Source organism: Scyliorhinus canicula, chromosome 31, assembly GCF_902713615.1.
Source record: "Scyliorhinus canicula chromosome 31, sScyCan1.1, whole genome shotgun sequence".
In the NCBI taxonomy this organism is placed as follows: domain Eukaryota; kingdom Metazoa; phylum Chordata; class Chondrichthyes; order Carcharhiniformes; family Scyliorhinidae; genus Scyliorhinus; species Scyliorhinus canicula.
Window position 1 is genome coordinate 11,534,578 of NC_052176.1, and position 20,003 is coordinate 11,554,580.

A 20,003-nucleotide genomic window follows, 5' to 3' on the forward strand; every position below is an offset into this window, starting at 1 on the left:
GGCGGTCACTATAATGCCTTAAATAGGCAGTGAGAGAGCGGCGCCAGCATTCTCAGCCTCTGCCTTTCACCCAGTTTCACATCATGGCCAGGACCAAGCAGACAGCGCGCAAATCGACTGGAGGCAAAGCTCCTCGCAAACAGCTGGCTACCAAAGCGGCCCGCAAGAGCGCTCCAGCCACGGGCGGAGTGAAGAAGCCTCATCGCTACAGACCCGGCACTGTGGCTCTGAGGGAGATCCGCCGCTACCAGAAATCCACCGAGCTGCTGATCCGCAAACTGCCCTTCCAGCGCCTGGTGCGAGAGATCGCTCAGGACTTCAAGACAGACCTGCGCTTCCAGAGCTCCGCCGTCATGGCCCTGCAGGAGGCCAGCGAGGCTTACCTGGTGGGGCTCTTTGAGGACACCAACCTGTGCGCCATCCACGCCAAGCGAGTCACCATCATGCCCAAAGACATCCAGCTGGCCCGCCGCATCCGCGGGGAACGCGCCTAAAACCCGGCTTCACCAATAATAACAACAAAGGCTCTTTTAAGAGCCACTACATCTGTCAGGAAAAGAGCTTCATCACCCAATCCCTCATTTGCGATCATTTCGAATATAAACATTGGCAGTGTCTCATTGCATTCGGAAGCTTTAGTGACATTCTCACGTACCAGAAGTAAGTGAATGGACAACCGGTCACCCTTTTACGGAGGGAGTGGGTGACTCTGAAAGAGGCTTTCGATTATTAGATTCTTCCCGTCCCAGTGCTGGTTAAGGGTCGCTAAATTGACAAATAAAAGCTGCGACCTCCCGTTACTCTCCAAGTTTCAATTTACTCTTAATTGCAGGAGAGTTTCTGGTCTCCTTATCTCTGAAGCAGAATTGATTTTAACATGAGGCTCCGAGTAAGAAAAGAGTCTCCAATAGTAACAGAATGAATTCTGAAACCCCGCAGACCCATTGCACATAAACGGTCAGTTTCAGAAAGCCTGCCCGCTAATAACAGCCGCCCTCCGCTAAATACCAACAACACGGGATACTCATTCCAGCCTGAAGCCTCAGGGAAATTCTCACAAACACGGCACTAAGCGGATTGAGAACACTTCACCCTTTTTCAGATAAAGTGAGTGGCTCTGAAAGTGACCAATCAGATATCTGTTTGAAGCACCAATCAGGAGAACCCACGGTGCTGAGGGCGGAAAGTTTGGGCGCCAAGTGTTCAGATTCCAACTGAATATTTACTTCAAAGCTTAAAAAAGCGCAAAAAGGTATAACAGAGAAAATTGAACAAGGACCGAAAAAAATGTGACTAAATTATTTAGTTTTGAGTATAGGATTGTTGGCTTCTCTCTCTTTGACGAGTCTGCAGTTTCCCTTTATTTGTCAGTTTCGGATTTGGGGATTTCTTTGTAACTGACGAACCCAAAACAAATTAAAGCAAATAATGCGGATGCTGCAAATGTGAATTAAAGAGTTTAATCTAGCTGCTGTTTAAAACACTATCAGCCGGAGACAGAATGTCACTCTCCGGGGGCTGTCCCGCGCATGCGTGCCCACTCAGCCCTATCAGGCAGTGCGCAGGCGCGGCCCACAGCGTCCGGACCGCCTCCTCCTGACGTCACCGGGCTGTCCCGGGGCAGCTTCTTTGAAGCAACACCAGGTTGAAGCGGCGCTGGAGAGCAGATCCTCCATTTTGTAGCTGGCAGCTGGGAAGAATTGAAAATGGATGGTTTTGTAATAAAGAAGAGAGGGTCAGAGACACAAACAGGCCCGGATCTCACAACTAAATCTGTGGGAGAGTCGCCCAGGGGAGTGACAGCAACACAAAGCAGAGCTGGTGTCAGCTCCACGGCCTCTGCTCAACAACCCATTCAGAAGGAGCTGAAATCAGGAACACAGCAGAATAAAGGGGATATTTGAAGGTATGTCTTTATAAATTGTGCCAATGCAAATCAGGATCCCCTCCGGCTGATATATTTGGAGATGAGACGTGGATGCTCTCTATGTGGTGGGCAGCACGGTAGCATGCTGGTTAGCATAAATGCTTCACAGCTCCAGGATCCCAGGTTCGATTCCCGGCTGGGTCACTGTCTGTGTGGAGTTTGCACGTCCTCCCCGTGTGTGCGTGGGTTTCCTCCGGGTGCTCCGGTTTCCTCCCACAGTCCAAAGATGTGCGGGTTAGGTGGATTGGCCATGCTAAATTGCCCGTAGTGTAAGGTTAATGGGGGGATTGTTGGGTTACGTGTATAGGGTGGATACGTGTGTTTGAGTAGGGTGATCATTGCTCGGCACAACATCGAGGGACGAAGCGCCTGTTCTGTGCTGTACTGTTCTATGTCTTACCTTGCAGACATCTTTTCAATTCTAAACGCACTGAACCTCAAATTGCAAGGAAAGGAGGAGGATTGCTTTTGGCGCTGTGAAGAAATTGATGCTTTCCAAAAGTAATTGAATGTTAGGCAACTGCGAGTAGAAAGCCAAACCTACTACACGTTCCCCACGCTGCAATGACATATGGAAGAAAACGATTAGTAAGGGAACTGTCGATAGACTGGCTGCGCTGATCAACAGTTTTTATCGCTTTTTTCCAGAAGAGAAGTTTCAGATTTTGAGAGAGAATTGGTTGGTGAAAACTCCCTTTGACCCCGGACTCAATTACAAACTGATAGCTGACACCAAATGTACAAACTGAGCTTCTGCACCTCACCTGTGACAGCACATAAAAAATACGCCACAACCCCATGAGGTTTTCAGAATTCTTGCGTCGCGTCTAGGAGGAGAATCCAGTGCTGAGTAAAACAAGCATTCTGTTGCTATTACACATCACAAGGATCTACATGTTAAAGGTTTGGATTTTCATCCTCAAAAGGATGAAGACAGCACAAAGGAACCAGCTGAACTCTGCACCTGATACACGCGCTGCCCTCTCCACATCTGAACCTGATTGAAGTGAGATCATAAGGACCAAGCAAGCTCACCTGCTGCATTAAAGGTAAGAGAACATAGTGGGTCGTGGAGGTCAGCTGGAGTGGGTCCCAAAGGTAGTTCATCCACTTTTCCTTCATTTACCAGGACTAACTGATCTAATGTCATTGATGTAGTACATATGTTACAGATAAGAACATTTATAACTTAAGCAGAATGGTAAAGGCAGTTTCAGACGTCAGGACGAGACCAGGTCTCATGATACAAGAAGAGACCTAAGCAATGACATATTATAAGAATTATTATTGGTAAACATGCAGTTACTGAAGAAATATTTTAAAATCCAGGTTTGGCAGTATGTCATGGTGCGCGTTACAGAGAAAGTGCTGCAAGCTGCTCAGAACTGGATGTTAACTATTCAAGTGGAGACTGGAGAAACTTTCAACTGGTGCTGAGTTCATAGATTTCATAGAATCTGCAGTGCAGAAGGCGGCCATTCAGCCCATCGAGTCTGCAATGGCCCTTGGAAAGAGCATACTAATAATAATAGCTTATTGTCACAAGTAGGCTTCTGTGAAGTTACTGTGAAAAGCCCCAGTCGCTAGATTCCGGCGCCTGTTCGGGGAGGCCGGTACAGGAATTGAACCCGCGCTGCTGACCTTGTTCTGCATTACAAGCCAGATGCTTAGCCCACTGTGCTAAACCAGCACCCCCAACTGCCGAAGCCCACACCTCAACCCTATCCCCACACCTCCCTCTCCCCGGAAACCTTCCCTCACCTTTTTTGGACACTAAGGAAAATTTAACATTGCCATTCCACATAACCTGCAGATCTTTGGACTGTGGGAGGAATCCGGAGCACCCGGAGGAAACATAGGGAGAACGTGTAGACTCAGCTAACTGTGTAAACCAGCGGAGTGTTCAAATCATATTCAATTACAAATTGGAAACCAGGGGAGTGAGTAAATCAGTGGTGTGGGTAAACCAGGGAGTGTGGAAATCAGGGGAGTGCTTCAAACCAGGGGACTGTCCAAGACAAGACAATTCTCTAAAGCCACTGAAATGTATCAACCAGCGGACTGTGTGAACCAGAATCGTGTACAAACCAAATTCAATTTCAAATATTAAAGGGGTGAAATTGAAGTGAGTCAGTGAAATGGTAGTTTGCAGAAAGTGTGAGTTTGAGGGGCTGAATGGCAGTGTAATAACAAACAAGCTGCAGGCAATGGCTGCAAATTGAATATCTCATTGGGACAAACACACAGCTACAAAGGTGATTAGTTGAGCCCTGGGGAGCAGGGTCACTTGCACCCACACACACACTCACACAGTGTCTCAGAGTTGCGGGAGTGGAGCTGCTGCTTTGCTGCTGAAGGTGAGAGTGGGACCACCTGGGGCCTGGTGCTGCCCCCCTCCCAGGGTGAAGACCTTGCCCTCTGCCCTCCCATCCCGGTGCCCGAGGTGGGACCGGGACCGCCTGGGGCCTGGTGCTGCCCCCCTCCCGGGGTGAAGACCCTGCCCTCTGTTCTCCCATCCTGGTGCCCGAGGTGGGACCGGGACCGCCTGGGGCCTGGTTCTGCCCCCCTCCCGGGGTGAAGACCCTGTCCTCTGTTCTCCCATCCTGGTGCCCGAGGTGGGACCGGGACCGCCTGGGGCCTGGTGCTGTTCCCCATCCCGGGGTGAAGACCCTGCCCTCTGTCCTCCCGCCCCTCTGAGTGAGGTGGGACCGGGACCGCCTGGGGCCTGGTGCTGTTCCCCCTCCCGGGGTGAAGACCCTGCCCTCTGTCCTCCCGCCCCTCTGAGTGAGGTGGGACCGGGACCGCCTGGGGCCTGGTTCTGCCCCCCTCCCGGGGTGAAGACCCTGCCCTCTGTTCTCCCATCCTGGTGCCCGAGGTGGGACCGGGACCGCCTGGGGCCTGGTGCTGTTCCCCATCCCGGGGTGAAGACCCTGCTCTCTGCCCTCCCGCCCCTCTGAGTGAGGTGGGACCGCCTGGGGCCTGGTGCAGTTCCCCATCCCGGGGTGAAGACCCTGCCCTCCCGCCCCTCTGAGTGAGGTGGGAGTGGGTCCGCCTGGAGCTGCTGTGAAGACAAAGGACTTTGCCTTGGGCCCTCACAGGGCTGAAGAGCGCAGTCCGCCCCCCCCCTTTTTCACCCCCTGTGGTGGGTGTGTGGCAGCTGCCACTTTGCTTTAGGCCACTCCGGGGCTGAAGAACGCTGCCCGGCTTACAGTGACTATCTGCTGCTGCCCTGTGACACCTGCTGTTGTGGTGCCTTCCCCTAGTCCCCTGATTTCAGTTACATGGTTGTGCCATACCAAGGGTGGGCATAGCCAGGACCCCAGGGGCATCCTCCACTCTGCCGGGGGCAGGGCGGCCAAGAACCTGTGTGGGGGCAACAGCCTCTCGACCCTCCGCGGCCCCCTCACCATTCCGCCTACTAACGCGGCAACTTGGGGTCAAATGTTATGCCCATCCCACCATGACCATCGAGGCGTGCACTCGTGTGATGGCCGGGGTCGTCGGCCCCTTGGCCATCGTAGCCGCTTCTACGATGTATGGCAAGGCCGTGTTTTTCCTGCGTGCCGAGCAGGCGGCCCACCGTGTCCTGGAAGGGGGTTCACAGTGGGTGGGACACATGGCGGTGGACCCGCTGGAAGCCACTGCCGAACGTGTCAATGTCCCATCCTACCTCCCCACTGAGCTCCTCCTCCTCTATCTCAACTTCCTGGGGGAGGTCAGGTCCGGGGTGGCACCTCTGACACTCGGCCTGCCGGGACCCTTCCCTCCGTCAAGTATACTCCTTCCGGCATCAGGCTTTTACCCGCCTTACCCGGGAGAAGGTCACAGAGGGAGGGTTTGTGGTTCCCCACCAAGGGAAGGACCATTAATAGATCCGGTCTGTGGATGGCATGCGGTGCCATGCTTACAGAGGGCTGGGCCGGAACTGCCCCACCCTGACGGCTGCCGCCAACACCATCTCCGGGACGGCCGTGGCTGGCACTGCCCCCCTCTCCTCTACCACCTCTTTGTCTGCCCAGCAGCCGGCCCCTAACAACACCGTAGCTGCTGGCAGGGGGAGGGGGAGCCTCCGCTAGCCAAGAGGCAGCCTAAAAAGGCCAAAGGGAAGACGGTGTGACGGTCGGACCGGGCCCATCCACACCTTGGCCCCATCACGCATACTGACCCCGTGCCCGTCCCAACCAACTCAGAGGCTGCAGCCTCACCTCGGGATACCGCCACCGCCTCACAACAACATGAGGGGCCCGGAGAGACCAACACACGGGGTCCGGAGGGCGGTGGGGACCCTGGGTACGGCCCCGAGCTGGAGGCTGTTCCAGCCTCACCACAGTCCCAGGGGCTGGGCGATTGGGGGGGGGGGGGGGGGGGGGGGGGGGGGGGGGGGGAGAGGGGAGGCCCCACAGTAAGATCAGCCTGCCCCCCCACAAGCACCGCCGGCCCGGGCTGGAGGAGGTGGTGGATCTCGCTACCCCCTCCCCAGGCGAGCGGGGCCGGGTATCTCCTGGGTTTATTCCCATCATACTGACGTCCAGCACCATTAAAAAGAAGGCCAAGGCAGCCTCCAAGGCCGCTGAGGCACCCGAGCTGCCATCGTCCCCCAACCAGGGAGGCCCGGGGGCGGGCGGAGACCTGACCCCCGAGTGCTCGTTCCGCCCGGTGTAGTTTTACTCCCCGGTCACCTCCTTTTCTTCATCGCTGGGGGCTGGCAGCAGCCACCAGAGCCCCGATATCTTCAGGTTGTGGGCGGGCGACGGCGAGGAAGGTTCCCCACTCACAAGGCCCACGCAGTCGATGCCAACGAGCCCAGGATCCATCCTGGAGCTGTTCCCGGGTCTCTCCGAGGGCCTGGCATCGACAGTGGAGGCCGGGTCGGAGCCGCCACCGTCCACTGACTCTGAATCCAGGTGGGGAGCCTGTGAGGAACCCGCCTGAGGCCGATCCTGGGGGTTGGATTGACCCAGACAAAGGGGAGCAGCGCCAAGCGGTTATGTTCCTCGCGGGGCTCCTGAGGGAGTGGAGGGGGCAACAACCCTCTATTTCCTCTGAGCACTGAGTTAATGCTGATTGGTGAAGGACACATGCTACAACTGACATGGAGGTAACCATAGCCAGCCTCACCATCCACGGCAGCATGGACACGCATCACCGTTTCCAGTGCTTCTCTGTCCTCCAGGGCGGAAAGTACGGGGTGTGCTTCCTGCAAGAAACCCTCGCCATTCCGGGGGACGAAGCTAAGTGGACCCTGGAGTGGCAAGAAGGAGACTGCATGAGTCACTTGGCCCCACGTTCAGGTGGGGTGGCTATCCTGTTGGCTCCACATTTTCAGACAGGGATCTGGAGGGTCAAGGAGCCAGTGCCTGGCCGTCTGTTGCATTTAACGATCCGCGACAGGGACGTGGTGCTTCACTTTGTGAATGTATACACTCCCCTGGCCGGGCTGCAGCAGACGGCTTTCTTTGACAAAGGGTCCACTCTTCTTGGCACCATCCCTGTGGGCGAGTGCATCGTCCTTGGAGGGGATTTCAGTTGCACCCTCCAGGACAAGGACTGTGGTAGAGTCCAGCGCAGCATGTAGGCGGTGGTCAGGTTAAGGGACCTGGTCAGGTCCTTCGACTTGGTGGACGTCTGGCAAACTCTCCGTCCTGAATCGCATTGTACACATTTGTGGGCCCTCTGTTCGGAGCGCCCAGAATCGATCGTCTTTACATTTCTAGGATGTACTCGCCCAGCGTTCCGACGGCATCTCTGGAGCTGGTGCCGTGCTCGGATCATCACCTGGTGTGGGCGGGGCTCGGCCTGTCCCACGCTCAGGCACGGTCCGCGTACTTGCACTTTAACAACACGCTGCTGGACATCGAGCGGTTCCTGGACTCGTTTCGCCGTTTCTGGGCCGGCTGGAGAAAGAAGCGGGATGGCTTCCCCTCCTTGAGGCTGTGGTGGGACGTGGGCAAGACTCACGTCCACGCCTTCTGTCAGAGGGACACGAAGGGGTCAACGGCGTGGCGGAAATCCACGATCGCCAAATTGGCTGAAGCAGTCTTCCACCTGGAATCACGTCTGGCTGATCCCGATGAGGACCCGGCCCTGGGCCTGGTGTACAGCGAGTAGAGGGGCACGCTGCGGAACCTGGAACTTGTCGGGTCCCATGGCGCGTACATGAGGTCGTGGATCCATCTCTTGGCAGACATGGACTGCGGCTCCCCCTTCTTCTACTCGCTGGAAAGAGGACGCGGGGCCCATCAGCAGATTCCTTCACTGCTGGGCGACGACGGTCCCTCGTCTCGGATCCGGAGGGGGTCAGGACCCTAATCAGGGACTTTTATTCTGACCTCTTTACTCCGGATCCGTGCAGCGAGGACGTTTGCAGAGTTCTGTGGGAGGACCTGCCTCAGGTCGGCCCGGACGGCGTCTGGAGGCTCGAACATACCATCAATCTTCAAGAGCTGACCCGTGCCCTCGACAGCTTGTCAAGGGGCAAGACCCCAGGGCTGGACGGGCTGACCGTGGAGTTCTTCAGGGTGTTCTGGGACATCCTGGGGAGCGACTACGCTGGGGTCCTGGGGGAATGTATCGCTACCGGGGAGATGCCCGTTTCATGGCGCAGGGCCGTTATTGCCCTGCCGCCCAAGAAGGGGGATCTCCGCCAACTTAAAAACTGGAGACCGGTCTCCCTCCTCAGCCCAGACTACTAAATATTTGCCAAGGTCATATTTTTGCGCCTCTACCCTATGCTGGACCACATGATCCACCCTGACCAGTCCTACACCGTCCTGAACTGCACCATTTACGATAATATCCATGTGGTCCAGGAAATAGAACAGTACAACACAGAACAGGCCCTTCGGCCCTCAATGTTGTGCCGAGCCATGATCACCCTACTCAACCCACGTATTCACCCTATACCCGTAATCCAACAACCCCCCCCCCCCTTAACCTTACTTTTATTAGGACACTACGGGCAATTTAGCATGGCCAATCCACCTAACCCGCACATCTTTGGACTGTGGGAGGAAACCGGAGCACCCGGAGGAAACCCACGCACACAGGGGGAGGACGTGCAGACTCCGCACAGACAGTGACCCAGCCGGGAACCGAACCTGGGACCCGGGAGCTGTGAAGCATTTATGCTAACCACCATGCTACCCTGCTGCCCCATGCTACCCTGCTGCCCCATGCTACCCCCCTGCCCCCCATGCTGCCCCCAGAGGACTGGTATGTTGAGCGCCTTCCTGCCTCTTGACCAGGAGAAGACGTTCGACAGGATGGGGCACGAGTACTTGGTCGCCCGGATCCGATTACTGTACGCTGCCTCGGAGTGTCTGATTAATGTTAACGGGTCCCTGACGGCACCCGTTAACTTTGGGAGAGGAGTGCGTCAGGGCTGCCCCTTGTCCGGCCAACTTTATTCTCTTTGCGTGGAGCCTTTCCTGTGCCTCCTGCGGAGGAGGTTGCCGAGGCTGGTTCTGCGTGAGCCGAGCCTGGCGGTGGTCCTGTGCCTCCTGTGGAGGAGGTTGCCGAGGCTGGTTCTGCGTGAGCCGAGCCTGGCGGTGGTCCTTTCGGCTTCCGCTGATGATCATGTTCACTGACCCCGGTTGATGTGTTGGGTAAGCTGGGTCTATGTGGACTGTGTTTGATGCAGTGTAGGGAGAGACGGGCTTCCAACACTTGATGAGATGCAACACGATGTTATTTACCATCTAACTATATTACATGCTTAACTGTGGGTTGACACTATGCTGACTTGACTGGAGACCTGAGGCTAGCCTGACCAGACTAACTGACTACCACATGGTGTTTGCACTGGCTGCTGCTCACGAGCTCTGACTGTCTCAGAGACTGGATCCCGAGAGAGCGGGAAAACTGGTGCCCTCTGGCTTTATAATGGTTGTGTCCTGTCTGGTGATTGGCTGCTTTGTTCTGTGTGCTTACTGGTCATCCTGTGTGTCAATCACTGCCTGTCTGCACTCCATCATATACATGGTTGTATTTAATGATATCTCCCCCCTTTTTTAAAAATGTATGTGTTCAGGTAATAAATATTGAGGTGTGTGTAGGTGAAGATGTGTTTCGGTACTTGACTGTATACAGTGCTGTCCTACAGGGGTCGAGTTCTCATCATAAACCAGCTGATAGCCTCCATGCTGTGGTACCGGCTGGTCACTTTGCCCCTTCCCCCTGTCTTTGTCACACGCATCCAGAGAACTCTGATTCGGTTCTTCTGGGACAATGGATTGCACTGGGTCCCTGCAGAGGTCTTGAGTGTCCCAATAGCGGAGGGCGGTCAGACGCTGGTGTGCCTTCGCATCCACATTGCGACTTTCCCCCTTCAGACTCTGCAGTGATATCTGTACTTTGAACCTCCTCGACGATGGTGTGCCCTGGGGACGTATTTCTTCCGCCAGTTCCACGGCCTGAACTATGACCTGCAACTACTGTTTGTTGGCCAGCAAGGTCTTCAGAATTCTTTGTTGGTGCTGCCCGTCTTGTACCAGGACCTTCTCAAAGTCTGGAACATGGTCGCCACGTGCCGCAGCTCTCCCCCGTCAGGAGCAGTTACTATCGTAAGGGAGCCGCTGCTCAGGAATCCGCATCTCCGCCAATATCCATTCCGGTGGCTGGCGGAGTGGGGGGCTGTGGATGCCGGGGTGACCAGGATCAGGGATATGCAGGGTGGCAGAGGAGTTTACACACTTTCTTGTTGTGCGCACCCCTCTATTTTTACACACTTCTTCCTAAAAAATCTTTTTTCCGGCATTTTTTAAATTAGATACATTGCCGTTTGTTTTCATTTATTGTACAGAACACAAAGGCTTTTTCTCAGGTTTCTCTAATAACAGTCTGTCATTGTCTGCTCAGCAAACAATCCTCCCTATTCCCCCCCCACCCAACTCCCCTCTCCCTCACCCCCCCCTCCCGCTCAGCACCCCTCTGCCTGATCCCCCCCCACCCAACTCCCCTCTCCCTGACCCCCTCCCCACCGCCCAGCTCCCCTCTCCCTCACCCCCCCCCCCCGCTCAGCACCCCTCTGCCTGATCCCCCCCACCAAACTCCCCTCTCCCTCACCCCCCCCTCCCGCTCAGCACCCCTCTGCCTGATCCCCCCCCACCCAACTCCCCTCTCCCTGACCCCCTCCCCACCGCCCAGCTCCCCTCTCCCTCATCCCCCCCCGCCCAGCTCCCCTCTCCCTCACCCCCCCCCCGCTCAGCACCCCTCTGCCTGATCCCCCCCACCCAACTCCCCTCTCCCTGACCCCCTCCCCACCGCCCAGCTCCCCTCTCCCTCACCCCCCCCCCCGCTCAGCACCCCTCTGCCTGATCCCCCCCCCCAACTCCCCTCTCCCTGACCCCCTCCCCCCCGCCCAGCTCCCCTCTCCCTCACCCCCCCCCCCCCGCTCAGCACCCCTCTGCCTGATCCCCCCCACCCAACTCCCCTCTCCCTGACCCGCACCCCCGCCCAGCTCCCCTCTCCCTGACCCCCTCCCCCCCCACCCCCGTTATTGTTTCCTTATCTGTTCCCCCTTCTGGCTCCCCTTTTTTCATCTTCCACCTTGCTGCCCCCCCTTCTTCACTGCTGCCCCCATTCTTTCTTGCTGGGTTTTGTGACATCACCTTGCTCCCCCCCAACCCCCAGGTCCTCCCTCGCTTTCCTCTGCCTGTCTCGTCCCGGCTATTTCTCCCTGGCTATTCGCTATTTATTCATGTGTTGGCCACAAACAGGTCTCGGAACAGTCGGGTGAATGGCTCCCATGTTTTGTGGAAGCTCTCTCCCGACCCACAGATGGTGAATTAGATTTTCTCCATTGGGAGAAATTGCGAAAGCCAGTCTGCAGCTTTAGGTGGTGCTGCTGATCGCCAGCCGAGCAGGATTCTACGGCGGGCGATCAGGGAGGCACGGGCATCCGCCCTCCTGCCCATGAAGAGATCTGGCTGGTCTGATACCCCGAAGGCCGCCACTTTCGGGCATGGCCCTACCCTCTTCCCCACCAGCTTGGACATTGCCTTGAAGAAGGCTGTTCAGTACCCACCAAGTCTGGAGCAAGACTAGATCATGTGGGCATGGTTGGCTGGGCCTCCTTGGCACCGTTCACATCTATCCTCCACCTCTGGGAAGAATCTGCTCATTCGGGTTCTGGTCAACTGGGCCCTATGTACCACTTTTAGCTGCGTCAGGTTGAGCCTCGGGCATGTGGAGGGAGAGTTGACCCTGTGCAGTGCTCCGCTCCAGAATCCCTAGTCTATTTCGAACCCAAGCCTGCCTCCCATTTCCTCCTTGTCGTGTCCAGTTCGGTGTCGGTTCTCTCTAGCTGTTGTTCGTACATGTCTCTACAGTTCCTTCTGCCTAGGATGTCTGCGTCCAGTAGCTCTTCTAATAGTGTCTGTCATGGTGGTCGCGGGTATGTCCTTGTCTCCTTCCGGAGGAAGGTTTTAAGCTGCAGGTATCTGAGTTTGTTGTCTTTAGCTAGTTGGAATCTCTGCATCAGTTCTTCCAGTGATGTGATCCTACCGTCAGTGTATAGGTCCCTGACTGTCAATGTCCTCCCCATCCTGTCTCCACCTACCGTCAGTGTATAGGTCCCTGACTGTCAGTGTCCTCCCCATCCTGTCTCCACCTACCGTCAGTGTATAGGTCCCTGACTGTCAGTGTCCTCCCCATCCTGTCTCCACCTACCGTCAGTGTATAGGTCCCTGACTGTCAGTGTCCTCCCCATCCTGTCTCCACCTACCGTCAGTGTATAGGTCCCTGACTGTCAGTGTCCTCCCCATCCTGTCTCCACCTACCGTCAGTGTATAGGTCCCTGACTGTCAATGTCCTCCCCATCCTGTCTCCACCTACCGTCAGTGTATAGGTCCCTGACTGTCAGTGTCCTCCCCATCCTGTCTCCACCTACCGTCAGTGTATAGGTCCCTGACTGTCAATGTCCTCCCCATCCTGTCTCCACCTTTTGAAGGTGGCGTCGGTGAGTGCTGGTGTGAACCTGCGGTTATTGCACATGGGGCTTTGTCAGATATTTTGGTCAGCCCGAATTGCTGCCGCAGTTGGTTCCACGTCTGGAGGGTGGCTATCACCATTGGGCTGCTGGAGTGTTTCTTGGGCGGGGATGGGAAAGCCGCCGTGGCGAGGGCCCGGAGGGAGGTCCCCTTGAGGGGGCCTCCTCTGCGCACATCCACTCAGCTTCTGTCTCCTTTGTCCATCCCATCTCTCTTTCCGCTATCGCTGCCCAGGGTTAGAATTGAAGGTTTGGGAGGGCTAGCACTCCCCTGGATTTTGGTTTCTGTACGACCTTCTTTGTGATTCTAGCATTCTTTCCCCACATACAAACGCCATGTTTAACTTGTCCAGTGAGTTAAAAAAGGCCTTGGGGATATAGATTGGGATGGATCTAAATCGGAAGAGGTATCTGGGCAGTACGTTCATTTTGATCATCGATACTCTTCCCCCTGCCAGGGAGAGTGGGAATGTGTTCCATCTCTGCAGGTCCTTTTTGACTTCCTCTGCCAGACTGGTCAGGTTCCATTTGTGGATCCCCGCCCAGTGATGAGCGATTAGGATCCCCAGGTAGTGGAATTTGTGTTGGGCTTGTTTTAGCGGCAGTCCCACCAGTGCTGCCCCTCCCCCTTGCCGGTTCACCGGGAAAATCTCACTTTTGCTCATGTTGAGTTTGTCGGCCGAGACGGCACCAATCTCTTTCAGGATGCGATGATTCCTTCCATGCTGCTTTGTGGGTCCGAGATGTAGAGGAGCAGGTCACCTGCATAGAGCGAGACTCCATACTCTCAGCCTCCTCTTTGGAGCCCCCTCCAGTTCTTTGCTGTTTTGAGTGCGACCTGTAATGGTTCGATCGCTGGAGTGAACAGCAGCAGTGACAGCGGGCATCCCTGCCTGGTGCCCTTGTGCAGCTGGAAGTACTGGGAGCTGGTGTTGTTTCTCCATACGCTCGCCATGGGAGTGTTGTACAGGAGCTTCACCCAGGAGGTGAACCCTGGTCCGAACCCGAACCGCTTCTGTACCTCTATAAGGAACTTCCACTTGACTCTGTCGAAGGCCTTTTCTGCGTCCAGGGAAACTATTATCTTAGGTGCTCTGTCCCCGGATGGGGTCATGATCACGTTCAGCAGGCGCCTGATGTTCAATGTTAGCTGTCTACCTTTGACAAAGCCCGTTTGATCCTCTGCGACCACCTCTGGTACGCAGTCTTCTCATCTTTTGGCCAGGATCTTGGCCAATATTTTTGTATCTTCGTTCAGTAGTGAGATGGGTCTGTATGAATCGTATTCAGTCGGGTCTTTCTTAGCTATTAGCGAGATTGAGGCTTGTGCTGGCATAGGTGGCAGTCTGCCCCTTGCCAGCGAGTCTGTGAACATCTCCCGCAGGTGAGGGGCCAGTGCTGTTGCAAATGTTTTGTAGAAGTCCGCCAGGAACCCGTCTGGTCCGGCTGCCTTCCCCGCCTGCATGGAGCTTATACTCTCCATGTCCTCTCCCAGTTCTAGCGGTGCTCCCAGGCCCCATTTACTGTCCTCCCCATGACTGGCATGTCTAGTCTATCAAGGAACGGTTTCATCCCCGAGCCCCCTGTTGGGGGATCTGAGGTGTACAGTCCCCAGTCAAAGTCCTCGAAGGCCTTGCTAACCTTGTCTGGGTCTGTTTCTAATGTGCCTCTGTTGTGCCTAATTTGCGCGCTTTGTCCCCGTGTTTGTGTAGGGTTCCCCGTGCCTGGTGGAGTTGGTTCACTGCTTTCCTCGTGGAGAGCAGGTCAAAGTCCATTTGTAGCTTTTTCCTTTCCGCTAAGAGCTCTGCTGTTGGGGCCAGCTGCTGCCGAGCCTCTCTCTCCTCTCTATCCCTTCCCACTTTAAAGGCAATCATTTCCCCTCTATTTTGAATTTAGAGTACCCAACACATTTTTTATTTTCTTTTTCAAATTAAGGGGCAATTTAGCGTGGCCAATCCACCTGGCTTGCACATCATTGGGTTGTGAGGGCGAAACCCACACAAACACGGGGAGAATGTGCAAACTCCACACTGACAGTGACCCAGATCCGAGATCGAACCTGGGACCTCGGCGTAAGTGAGGCTGCAGTGCTAACCCACTGCGCCACCATTCTGCCCAATTTCCCCTCTAATCACGGCCTTTAGCGCCTCCCAGAACGTGGAGGATGAAACCTCCACCATCTTGTTTGTCGTATACCCCGCTATGGCCTGCGATACCCTCTCGCTGAAGTCCTTGTAGGGCAGTGTCCAACCTCCATGTGGGGCGTTGGGTGCTGCCTGTCTCTAACCTCATGTCCATATAATGTGGAACGTGGTCGGAGATTCCAATTGTGGAGTACTCCGCCTTGACCAGCCCTGGGAGCACCCATTTTTCGACCACAAAGAAGTCAATCCTCGAGTATATTAGTGGACTGGGGAGAAGAAGGAGAACTCCTTCTGCCCTGGGCGGGTGATCCTCCATGGGTCCACTGTCCCCATCTGCCCCATGAAGCGACCGGGTTCCTTTTCCATCTTCCAAGATGTTCCCCATTCTGGGGTTTGACCTCTCTGTCCTTGGGTCCTGTACACAGTAAAAGTCCCCCCACCCCCCACCATGATCAGTCGGTGCGTCGCTATGTAGGGGATTCCCACCATGGTCTTTTTAATCCATTTTGCGTTGTCCCAGTTGGGAGCGTACACATTGACATTACTACCGCTGCGCCATCCAGCCATGACGGACCATCCCCTTGGGTCCATTACCGTCTTTGTCGCCTTAAACATCGTCCTGTTCTTTAACAGAATCACTACCCCCTGGCACTCATCCCATAGCAGGAACGGTAAGTCTGTCCCACCCAGCCCTTCCTTACCTGCTGCCTGTGCTGGTCTCTCGGGTGTCTGTCTTGGAGGATAACTATGTCGGCCCTCATGCTTCTTCGGTGGATGAAGACTCTGGATCTTTTGACTGGGCCGTTATGTCCCTGACATTCCGGGTGACTATCCTGGTGGGGGAGGTTTGTCCCCCTGCTCCTGTGGGATTAACCATACTTACCTGGTGGACGTGTCCCTGCACTCCGGGGTTTCCCTTTGTCCAGGGGGCACCAAGCACGGCTGCCAACAGTGTGTCTCCATATAGGCAGGCCCCTGTACTCCAGGGTCTCCCTTCGCCCAGAGACCGTACTGGGTGGATGTCTGCAGTGCTCCTTTGTTTTGGGCCCCTGCCTGTGGCCCTATGTAGCCATCCTGTAGCAGCCTCCCCGAATAGGCGCCGGAATGTGGCGACTAGGGGCTTTTCGCAGTAACTTCATTTGAAACTTCCCACTGTCCTCCCACCCAACCTCTGTGGTTTCTGTTTGTTCTTTCCACATCATGCCCGACACTTGGTCCTCCGCTTTTTTCCCTTGTCTGTACGTTTGGGGCCACCATCTTCCATCTCCAGCGGTCACTCGGATGGTGGCTCATAGTTCGTCAAGTCGGTTGTGTTGTGAGGGGGGGTGGCGGAGGGGTGAGGTTCTCTCCCCCCCCCCCCCCCTTGTTGGTTTGCGTTGCCGCTCTTTGCCGGGACACTTCCCCCGCCTCTCCTGTTGTCGCTGCCCCAGCCCGCAGTCTGCAACAAACTGATCTGCTTCAGGCAGGGCCATAAAAAATGGTCTTTGCCCTGGTATGTAACCCAGGCCTGGCTGGATATAACATTCTTAAGTGAACGCCGCTTTCGTACAGCGCTGCTTTGGCCCTGTTAAATCCAGCTCTGCACGTGGCCAGGTCAGCCCCAATGTCCTGATAAATTCGGAGTCTGTGTCCTTCCCAATTGCAGTTCCTGGACTGCCTGGCCCAGAGCAGGATTCTTTCCCAGTGCTGGTATTGCTGTACTTTGGCTTTGATGGCATTTGGTTATTCCCCAGCCTTGGGATTCGGTCGCAGCGACTGGTGATCCCTGTCTATTTCTGGTGGGTTTGGGAAGATCACCCTTCCCACCAGGTTGCCCAGCATTTGGGCCATGTAGTCCGTGGGCTCTCTGCCTTCGGTTCCTTCTGGTTGGCCCACGATTCACAGGTTCTGCCTCCTGGACTGAGTTTCCTGGTCCTTGACCTTCCCACTCAGGTTACCCTGCGCTGCGACCAGTCTCTCCACCTCCTTTTCCAGAGCCACCATCGGTGGGTTTGGTCGGTTGCGGCTCTCTCAAGGCCTTTGATGGTGGCTTCCTGAGCCTCCAGTTTCTTTTCGGCCCTGCTCAGAGCTATCTGTATTTGCAGCAGAGTTTCAGCAAATGCCTCTTTCATCGCGGCCTGTATGTCAGTTTGAATTTCTTGATGATGCTCTTTCAGTGCCTCTGAGAGGGATGCCACCGTCCAGTTCCCTCCCAGTGAGGGAGGGTTTTGTACTTGGCTGTTCAGCCTTTTTTGCTCCGGCTTGTGCTCCGCTGCCTCGTGCGCTGGTCCCCAATCCGATTGCCTCCGCTCCAGATCCCTTCCACGTCTGGTCCCCGTGCAGCTTCTGGCCTGGCCTTTTCCCATCATTTTATTTCTCCTTCTTTTGTCTCCCGTGTTTGGGGAACAGATCAGTGGTAGGTTTGGCAAGTTTTTTAAAAAAAGGGTGATTGTTTCACGGTGCTGTGGGAGGAGAGCGAGAAAAAGAGAAAAAAAAGGGGGAGAGAGAGAAAAAATGGAAGAAAAGAAAGAAAAAAGAAGAGAGCCCCCTAAGAAACAAACAAAAAGGAGAAGAGAACTGAGAAAACAAAATCCCCGATGAAGAAAACTGAGATCTGCTCCAAACGGGCTGACAAGCCCGAAGTGCCGGTACCTGCGCGGGAGGCCACCCACGATGCAGTGGGCAATCACCCCAGCCCCGCAGAGAGAGAAAAGGAAAAATAAACCCCCGAGAAATGGAAAAAGAGGCCAACAAGACAAGCAACAAAGAAAACGGAGGAAGTCAAGACCATGGGGAGAGAGATCCCATGAGAGAGAGGGGGAGAGAGAAATAAAGACCCACGGGAGGAGACAACAAGAGAGGAAAAAAAAACACCTCCAAAAAGACGGAGTTCTCCTTTGATCAGCCCGAACTGCCGGCACCAGTGGAGGAGCCGCACTGTGTCTTCACTTACAATTCTTTAGTTGCTCAAACAATAGTTCTTTCTTTTCTTCCCCTGTACTCTGGAAAGTGCCTCCTTATGCCAAGTTCGGAACTTTACAAAATATTTCAATTGTTGCACGTAAAGGTATTTTTGATTGTAGTGGAGAGCCTCCACGTGCGTGCTACCCCCTCTGACCACAGCCCCCCCCTGTGTTTTGACACTTAACTCATTTTACAAATTCCCTCATTTCACACATTCACAGGTTTACACACTCCCCTTGTTTTGCACACTCTCCTTGTTTTACACAGTCCTATAGGTTACACATTATCCTGGTTAACACATCCATCTGCTTAATACACTCCCCTGTTCCACACACGACCCTGGTTTACACACTTCCAATAGTTTGCACACTCCCCAGGCTTACCCACTCTTCTGTTATGCTTGGCTTTCCACACTCCCCTGGATTTACACACTCTCCAAGTTTACAGATTCCCCGCTTTTCACACTCACCTGTTGTCCACACTCTCCTGCTTGTAAGCACTCCCTGGGTTACATTCACCACTAATTTTACACACTCTCCTGGATTTAAACTCCCCTGATTTTACCCAACCACGATATGCACACACCCATTTTATGTAATTGCTGCTTTTACACAATCCTCTCTTAAACACACTTACACACCTGGTATTACACCCTCCAATTCTAAAGAATCGCACAATCATTGGGGTTTACACATTGCCCGGCTTTACACACTTCATTGCTTTTGCACACTCCTGATTCACACACACCCAGGTTGCACAATCATTTGCTTTTTCACACTTCTCTTGTTAACGCACTTACACCCGTGGCTTTACACGCTCCATTGGTTGTACACACGTCCCTGGCTTTACACATTCCCAGTTTACATAATTCTATTATACTATTACCAGCAAAATCCATCTCCATCACTGTGCCATAGACAGTCTCGGTGCTTGATGAAGTTCATGCTTATGTCATTGATGCAGCCCATATGTTACAAATAAGAACATTCATAACTTAAGCAGAATGGGAAAGGCAGCTTCAGACATAAGGACAAGACCTGGTCTCATGGCACAAGAAGAGACCGAAGCAATGACACACATTGTAAGAATTGCAATTGGTAAACGTGCAGGAACTGAATAAGAATTTTAAAATCCAGCTTTGACAATTTGTCATGGTGCCCATTACAGAGAAAGTGCTGCAAGCTGCTCAGAACTGGGTGTCAACTATTCAAGTGGAGACTGGAGAAGCTGAGTTCTTTGACAAGAGTATTAGATTTGTTCAGAGATTGTGTTGACTATGAGAGCGCAATAAGGAAGATTTTAATGTTTTTTTACCCGTACAATATGTCCCACACTAACACAATGAGAAGCCTTGATATATTTGGTATTGAGATATTGAGTCAGATGTGCTTCATATTCGAACAAGGGAACAATTAAATCAAATCTATCATAATATAATGGAATTATGTAAACTGGGAATGTGCAAAGCCAGGGAAGTGTACAACCAATGGAGCGTGTAAAATCAGGTGTGTAAGTGTGTTAATGAGGGGAGTGTATAAAAACAGGTGATTGTGCAACCTGGGGGTGTGTGTAAAACAGTGGAGTGTGTAAAGCCTTGGAGTGTGCAAACCCAGTGATTGTGCAATGCAGATGTCTATAAAACTGGAGGGTGTAAAGCCAGGGGTGGGTGAAAACCAAAGGTAAAGGGTGTTTCAGTATGGATTGTGTAAAAGCTCAATATGGGTGTGTGTAAATCAGTGGAATGTATAAGACCAGGAGAGTATGTAAAATTAGTGTGTGTGAAAAGCAGGAGGGTGTGTAAAACCAGGGGGTGGGTAAAGCCAGTAGGATGTGCACAATAAACAAGTGTGTAAACTTGGAGAATGTGGTAATGTGCAAATTTGCAGCGTGTATAAAACCAGGAGAGAGTGTAAATCCTGGGAGAACAGAGGACTGTAAACCTGGAGAGTGTGGGCGCCAGGGATGTCTGAACTAACAATCTGTGTAAAACCAGGGGAGACTG

General features: G+C 54.0%; 1 protein-coding gene across 1 annotated transcript in view; it reads right to left on the minus strand.

Moving 5' to 3' along the window:
* The window catches only part of LOC119958895 (histone H2B 1/2-like), a 177,380-nt gene that overhangs the window by 107,957 nt on the left and 49,420 nt on the right, over window positions 1-20,003 (minus strand). The window lies entirely within an intron of this gene.